Here is an 8,937-nt window from a genome sequence, read left to right as displayed (position 1 = left end):
CACACACACACACACACACACACACACACACACACACACACACACACACACACACAGGCGTTTACCAAGTACTAGGACAGTAATAGATCGAATAAGGTTACAGTATATGTCGCCTGCCCTACTTTGAGATTCTTTTACAATGCTGTCCACTAAGGAACCTACTGCAGCTAACTGTCACGTGGGGTAACAACCCTAAGCTAGAACCTTACCCCTGTTCATGTGATCTAAAAGGCAAAACTTATCCGAAATCAGCACTCCTACTCTGAGACGCTTTAAACACACACTACCATTCAAAAGTTTGGGGTCACTTAGAAATGTTCTTGTTTTTTGAAAGAAAAGCTCATTTTTTGGCCATTAAAATAACATCAAATTGTTCAGAAATACAGTGTAGACATTGTTAATGTTGTAAATGACTATTGTAGCTGGAAACGGCTGATTTTCTATGGAATATCTACATAGGCGTACAGAGGCCCATTATTAGCAACCATCACTCCTGTGTTCCAATGGCACATTGTGTTAGCTAATCCAAGTTTAGAATTTTAAAATGCTAATTGATCATTAGAAAACCCTTTTGCAATTATGTTAGCACAGCTGAAAACTGTTGTTCTGATTAAATAAGCAATAAAACTGGCCTTCCTTAGACTAGTTGAGTATCTGGAGCATCAACATTTGTGGGTTTCGATTACAGGCTCAAAATGGCCAGAAACAAATAACTTTCTTCTGAAACTCATCAGTCTATTTTTGTTCTGAGAAATGAAGGCTATTCCATGTGAGAAATTGCCAAGAAAAGATCTCGTACAACGCTGTGTACTATTCCCTTCACAGAACAGTGCAAACTGGCTCTAACCAGAATAGAAAGAGGAGTGGGAGGCCCCGGTGCACAACTGAGCAAGAGGACAAGTACATTAGAGTGTCTAGTTTGAGAAACAGACGCCTCACAAGTCCTCAACTGGCAGCTTCTTTAAATAATACCTGAAAAACACCAGTCTCAATGTCAACAGTGAAGAGGCGACTCCGGAATGCTGGCCTTCAGTTCTCCTGTTGTTTAACCTTACCTTGATGCGCTCAGTGAAGCTCTGTCCTATGCTGAGGGTTTGGCTGGGGTTTCCCAGGATGATCTCAAAGCGCTCCCCCAGCCCCAGTCTCTGTCTGATCCGCACCAGCCGTTGGTGGGCCCACCTTGCCAGTGCCAATGAGGGGAGCCGTAGCAGCACCATGTGACCGTGGTGGGAGGGGCATCGCTGGGCGGAGCTAACCAGGCTCTGGACGATCTCCAGCGTCTCGACGGAGGTGTGTTTATGTTGGCTTCGCCCCCCTGAGCCAGACCGACCCGACACGGCCATCATGGCCACACAGTAGTGTTGTATTAAAACCTGGGTCCGGATCACTGCACTGTGTAGCTTGGGGAACCTGGGACAGGGGGATCAAGAAATTCAGTTATTAGTTACATGCTTGTGTCATTTCTGGGCTCCCGAGTGGCGCAGCGGTCTAAGGCACTGCATCTCAGTCCTAGAGGTGTCACTACAGACCATGGTTTGAGTCCAGGCTTTATCACAACCAGCCGTTATTGGGAGTTAACCCGGGTTTGGCCGGGGTAGGCCGTCATTGTAAATAGGAATTTGTTCTTAACTGACTTGCCTAGTTAAATAAAGGTTAAATAAATAAAACATTTAATATGAAAAAAATTGGATTGCCCAAATGAAATCTTATGTATTGTGTGTATTTTTTTGTGTATGTGTGACTGCGTGAGTGAGTATATGTGTGTTTCTGTGTGTGTGTGCGTGTGTATATGCGTGTGTATGTACATGTATGTATGTGTGTGTTACCTCTCCTCCAGGACAGAGGCCATGCTTTCGAAGGAACTGTCGTAGCGGAGGAGAGGCAGACCGCTGCCTGAACGAGTCGAGTCTAGCAGCTCACACACACCAAAGTACTGTGTCTTCTCAAGGTACAGATCCACTTCCTACGCACACACACAACAAACACACACACCACACACACACACACACACACACACACACACACACACACATCAAGACACACACACACAACACCACACACACACACACACACACACACACACACACACACCACACACACGAGGTTTGAGAAAAACATGTGACTGTGTGTGTGTGGACGTCTCTCTGTGTGGACTGTATGTGAGAAGAGTGGTTTACCAATTTTGGAAAGCGAGCGAGTGATAGCTCGTGTACAGGCTGATGCGTGTGTGTTGTGTTTGCAGGGCAAAGGGGAACGAAAGAGGTACGTTGAGAGTCGGTTGTGTTGGGGAGTCTTCTGATCTGGACAGGAGTTGAGCGACAGGCTAATCCACCACCCAGCTGCCGATGAGTCACCACAGCCTGCGACCATTACCTCTCTCTGCCTTGGATACCAGGGAGCATTTATGTTTTGATGCATTGTTAGAAACTACAGGAACCACACACACACACAGGAGACACACAAACCTGCTGATTCCCAGTGAGCGTGTCATGAGACCAGAATAAGAGTGTTGGCGTATTCCTGTTTGCTCTATAGAAGTCATCAAATGCGCACCTGCCTCCTGTCCTCTTCACCACTAGTCGCTCTGCCTCTCTCTGAGAACAGACAGCTTGCTCCAACCCACAGATTCGTTAGGACACCTAGAGGTACCACACACAGCAGGGATAAACACACACACCACACACACACACACACAAGCACACCACACACACACACACACACACGACACACACCACACACACACCACACACGACACACCCAACACACAACCACATCACACACACACAACACACACACACACACACACACACGACAGGTAGCCTAGTGTTAAGAGCTTCGGGCCAAACAACCAAAAGGTCCTATTAGAATCCCAGAGTTGGCAAGGTCGTAAATCTGCCGTTTCTGCCTTGAGCAAGGCAGGTACCCCCAACAACAACTGACTCCCGTGTGCTATGATGAGGACGTTGATATAGGCGTCCCCCCAACCCTCTCTGATTTCAGAGGGGCTGGGTTGTAACACTAGACTAGGCTATCCCTTTCCCTTTTACACACAGACAGAAGCACAGCAGTGGCACAATGTGTTTTCAGTGAAAGTCCATGTTTAAAAATGGCCTTTTTGCTTGTTCAGATTGCCATGTCTCATTTTTCGATTTAATTGTATCTGTCTTTTGCAAGAGCTTGGCTACAATACAATTTCATCCCCCTGAAAAGATAGAACAAAGTTTCCAACAAATATTAGGCTGAACTTACATTGCTGGTTGATAAATACCTTGTGTTACTGGGAAATATGTTTGAAAAGTATTTTGTTCTTAAATTATATTAAATTGTAATGGGTAGAGTTATGTCTTCATGTGGGTTATGCAGAACTTGTACGGGGACAGGTCTTATTCAATCAAGATACAGACCAATTGATTACAGCATTGCCGCCAAAAATGGGAGGCGGGTGGCAGACGGGGAGGTAGGGAATGGTCTGTTGCCCAATATAAAGATCAAAAATGGAGGGAGGCGTGGTGGCAGAGGGAGGAGATAGGGAACTGGTCTGTCTGCCAATATACAGGATCAAGGGAGGACGGGTGGCAGAGGGAGGAGGTAGGGAACTGGTCTGTCTGCCCATATAAAGGATCAAAATGGAGGAGGCGGGTGGCAGAGGGAGGAGGTAGGGAACTGGTCTTCGCCCAATATAAGGATCAAATGGAGGAGGCGGGTGGCAGAGGGAGGAGGTAGGGGAACTGGTCTGTCTGCCCAATATAAAGGATCAAAATGGAGGAGGCGGGTGCAGAGGAGGAGTAGGGAACTGGTCTGTCTGCCAAATAAAGGATCAAAATGGCGGAGGAATAAAAATAGCATAAATAGGAAAGTATACCAGTTTCATTTGAGGACCAGGATGTTGAAAACTGTGCCATACAGATTTGCAAAATAGTTGGGAAGAGATTTTTGATGTACCAATTCCAGGGGACAGGGTGTATGAGTTGTATATACAAGAAACAACGCAAGATTAACGACTTCTGCTTTCCAGCTAAATTTATTATAGCAAAAATTCTTGCCACCAACAAAATGTTGAATATTTGTGGCATAAAATCATCGAAGCTCTGCAGATTTGTCTGTGAGGATTACAGAACAATAGAACATTTATTGTTGGTATTGCCCTCAGGTAGCCTGTTCTGGTCTCAGGTTCAGGAATGGATGAAAATGCATAACATTGATCTAAAAATGACCTAGAAAAGTACTGTTAGAGATCTGGAGAGCCGGGTCAGCATTAATAATATACTAACCTCTTAGCAAAAAGTATTATCTTCAACACGCAATCTGTAGATTCTAATAGATTAGATGAGTTGAAATTGTACGTTAAACATCATAGTATAGTTGAAAGATATTGGTGTTGCGTAGAAATACGAAGTGGGTGGCCAGCAGAGATAGATGGATGGGCTGAGGGAAGCTGAGGGTTGGTATGTGGAATTGGAGACAAGTGGAGTGAGTTGCTTGCTGTGAGAAGAGAGAATGATGTAAAAGGTAAAGGGAAAAAAACATAATAAACGACTTTTGAATTACATCTAAGGCGGTTTGCCTGAGGCTGATGCCGTGCAGGTTTGTTGTACACATGTATATAACACACACTCTCATTCAAATAAACACATACAAGAACACACACATACATGTAAACTGCGCAGACATGCACACAAACATATAAATAGGCATTGCTGTTTATGATTTCAGTTGTCCTTGATGTCTTTGTTGTAAATAATATTTTTTTTTAAACAATTTTTGCATTGTTGTTTGCTGTTTTTCTTCTGTCTTTTCTTTTTTTTCTCTTTAGTTCTCTTGGTTGTTGCTAATTGGGGGTTCTTGGGGGTGGGGAATGGAATTAATTCTATTTTAATTTTTTTCTTCTGGGGGGGACTGTGGGAGGGTCTCGAATGGTTGAGGGGATAGCTATCGGGGACTGTGGGGGGATCTTGGAGGGTTCGGGTTTCACAAGATTGTGATCATGAAAAAGGAAACTATGACATATATTTTTTATCACTATCATGCACACGCACCGCTCACACATAAGGATGGTCTGTTGCAGAAAGACTGATACATGTTTGATAGTGTCTTGATGCTGTATTGTTTGTCCTTCATGTTCTAATACTTTAATGTTTACCCCTTCTTGTGTTTTTTTGTAATAAATAATTATTTTAAAACAAGAAAGTAAAAGAAAGAAAGAAGAGGGAGTCTGTTGACAGGTGGAATAGAAGTAAAAGAAACAGAGGAGATAAAGAGGAGGTAAGAGAGGAGGCATAAAGAGGAGGTAGGGAGAGGATAAAGAGGAGGTATTAGAGGAGGAGAAAAGGGAGGATAAGAGAGGTAGGAGAGGGGAAAGAGGAGATGGGAGAGGAGGATAAAGAGGAGGAGGTAGGAGAGGAGGATAAAGAGGAGGTAGGAGAGAGGAGGAGAAAGAGGAGGAGAAAGAGGAGGTAAGAAGAAGAGGATAACGAGGAGGTAGGAGAGGAGGATGAAGAGGAGTTAGGAGAGGAGGATAAAGAGGATTAGGAGAGGAAGTAAGAAAGGAGGATAAAGAGGAGGTAGGAGAGGAGGATAATAGGAGGTAGGAGAGGAAGGATAAAGAGGAGATGGAGAGGAGGGATGGATAAAGAGGAGGTAGGAGAGGAGGATAAGAGGGAAGTAGGAGGAGGATTAGAGGGGGTAGGAGAGGAGGATAAAGAGGAGGGAGGAGAGCAGGATAAAGAGAGGAGGTAGAGAGGAGGATAGAGGAGGTAGAAGAGGAGGATAAAGAGGGGGAAAGAGGAGGTAGGAGAAGAGGATAAAGAGGAGGTAGGAGAGGAGGAGAAAGAGGAGGAGAAAGGGAGGAGGTAGGAGAAAGAGAGTAAAGAGGAGGTAGGAGAGGAGGATAAAGAGGAGGTAGGAGAGGAGGAATAAAGAGGATAGTAGGAGAGGAGGTAAGAAAAGGAGGATAAAGAGGAGGTAGGAGAGGAGGATAAAGAGGAGGTAGGAGAGGAGGAAAGAGGAGGTAAGAGAGGAGGTAAGAGAGGAGGTAGAAGAGGAGGATAAGAGGGAGGTAGGAGAGAGAGAATAAAGAGGGGGTAGGAGAGGAGGATAAGAGGAGGTAGGAGAGGAGGATAAAGAGGAGGTAGGAGAAGGAGGATAAAGAGGAAGTAGGGAGAGGGGTAAGAAAGGAGGAATAAGAGGAGGTTGGAGAGGAGGTAAAGAGGTAAGAGGAGTAGGAGGAAAAGAGGAGGTAAGAGAGGTAGGTAAGAGAGGAGGTAGAAGAGGAGATAAAGAGGAGGTAGGAGAGGAGGATAAAGAGGGGGTAGGAGAGGAGGATAAAGGGAGGTAGGAGAGGAGGATAAAGAGGGGGTAGGAGAGGAGGATACAAGAGGGGGAGAGAGGAGGATAAAGAGGAGTAGGAGAGGAGGATAAGAAGGAGGTAGGAGAGGCGGATAAAGAGGAGTAAAGAGGAGGTAAAGAGGAGGTAGAGAGGAGAAAGAGAGGTAGGAGAGGAGGATAAAGAGGGAGGTAGGTCACGAGGAGGATAAAGGGGGGTAGGAGAGGAGGATAAAGAGGAGGTAGGTGAGGAGGATAAAGAGGTTGGTAGGAGATTGAGGATAAATAGAAGGTAGGAGAGGAGGATACAAGAGGAGGTAGGAGAGGAGGATAAGAGGAGAGTAGGATGAGGAGGATGAAAGGGGAGGTAGGAGAGGAGGATAAAGAGGAGGTAAGAGAGGAGTAGGGAAGAGAGGGGATAAGAGGAGGTAGGAGAGGAGGAGTGAAGAGAGGGGGGCAGTTACCTGAGTTCCAGAGATGCAGTACAGTCTGTGGAAGGTGACCTCAGAAGGGGGACACAGATGAGGAAGTCGACCCTGTCGAAGGAGCCGAGGTCCAGGTTCTGAGTGCTGGAGTCAGCGATGGACACACAAGGGACAGCACTTCCTGGCTACCACCAACTGGATGGGCCGTACCTCCGCCACTCCACACGGTACTCTACACACACACACACCACACCACACACACACACACACCACACACACACCCACACCACAACACACACACACACACACACACAACACACACACACACACCACACACACACAACACCCACACACACACACACACACACACACACACACGTGGAAACACACATATTAGACACAATGTATAGTAATCAACAAAGTCATCATTGCGCGGCAAGCACAGACACAAATCACACACACAGACACAAATTCAATTCAACACACACATACAGTATGTAGCTCAGTCAGGCTACAAACATTTCCTGATCAGTGTGTGTGTCTCACCTGAGCAGGAGTCCTTGGGGCTCTCTGCTCTGTCTGTGTGTGTGTCTCTGGCTGGCTCTTTGGGGAGGCCTGTAGCTCTGTCCGTCTGTCTGTCTACAGGCCTGCTGTCTCCTGTACACTCCTGACTGATGGACAGGGGGGTCAGTTGGCTCCTGCTCTCCACTGCAGCACTCTCCAGCAACACATCTACATCACCTTCTGACACAAACACACACACACAGTATGGTGAGACACAGTAAATCCAAACCAGTAGTATAAGATGTGTAAATATACACAAACACACCATATATCTCTCTCTCTCACTCGCTCATTCTGTCTCAATTCAATTCAATTCAAAGGGCTTTATTGGCATGGGAAACATATATTACAGTTTTTTACAATCACTTTGCCACTAATTTCGGAACCTCGATGTAATTTTTCAAAACTCTAGTGTCACGCCCTGACCTGAGATATCTCTGTTTTCTTTATATKTTGGTTAGGTCAGGGTGTGACTAGGGTGGGTACGTTAGTTTTTGTATTGTCTAGGGTTTTTTGTATGTCTAGGGTTTTTGTAGGTCTAGGTGATTTGTATGTCTATGGTGGCCTGATATGGTTCCCAATCAGAGGCAGCTGTTTCAGCTGTTATCGTTGTCTCTGATTGGGGATCATATTTAGGTGGCCATTTTCCCTTTGGTGTTCGTGGGTTCTTGTCTATGTGTAGTTGCCTGTCAGCACTCTTTGTATAGCGTCACGTGTTATTTTGGTTAGTTTTGTTCAGTGTTCATTCTTAATATATTAAAGAATGTACGCATACCATGCTGCGCCTTGGTCCGATTCATACGACGAACATGACATCTACACCTGCATTGCTTGCTGTTTGGGGTTTTAGGCTGGGTTTCTGTACAGTACTTTGAGATATCAGCTGATGTAAGAAGGGCTATATAAATACATTTGATTTGAATTTGATCTAGACACAAAACTCACAATCAATTTTCAAAAAGCTAATTTTTCAAAACTTTAACACTTTTTCCAATTGCTTGGATACAATACACATAAAGCTAAGATCATTTGTTCATTGAACTAAAATCACCTGTTCAAAATGACACAACTTAACATCAAAGTATTACCATTTCAAAATGCAATTCACACATTACATCTGAGATGACTGTCTATTCATTTCATAACAATGATCTAACTATCAATTGGTACAACTGCTCAAAATGATAAGTAACTGTTGCATTACTCTTAATGCATAGTTTTACGGAAACTGACAAACAATATTCCATGTTTAGATCATGAAAGTTTCAGGATAACGAGATCCATTGACACCAATTACCGTGGAACATGAACCAATTGGACTACATTATCTATGGCTGTAATATTTCATCATCATTCTTTATCAGACACTGTTTCTATGGTCCCATGTACCACTTTTCCAGACCATGTTTTCAGATTTGACATTACTGTACACTCACCAGCCACTTTATTAGGTACACCTATCTAGTACTGGGTAGGACCCCCTTTTGCCTCCACAACAGCCTGAATTATTCACGGTGTTGTACGTTAAGAGATGCCTTTCTGCACACCATTGTTTTAAACAGCTGTTTTTTTGAGCATTTGTGGCCTTTCTGTTAGCTTGAATGAGTCTGGACATTCTCCTCTGACC

At 44.6% G+C, this 8,937-nt stretch overlaps 1 pseudogene; it reads right to left on the bottom strand.

Moving 5' to 3' along the window:
• The window catches only part of LOC111969047 (protein GREB1-like), a 26,796-nt pseudogene extending 19,313 nt beyond the window's left edge, over positions 1–7,483 (bottom strand).
• Between the last annotated feature and the right edge of the window lie 1,454 nt (positions 7,484–8,937).

Source organism: Salvelinus sp. IW2-2015, linkage group LG9, assembly GCF_002910315.2.
Source record: "Salvelinus sp. IW2-2015 linkage group LG9, ASM291031v2, whole genome shotgun sequence".
Classification (NCBI taxonomy): domain Eukaryota; kingdom Metazoa; phylum Chordata; class Actinopteri; order Salmoniformes; family Salmonidae; genus Salvelinus; species Salvelinus sp. IW2-2015.
This window is presented reverse-complemented; position numbering and strand designations above follow the sequence as displayed.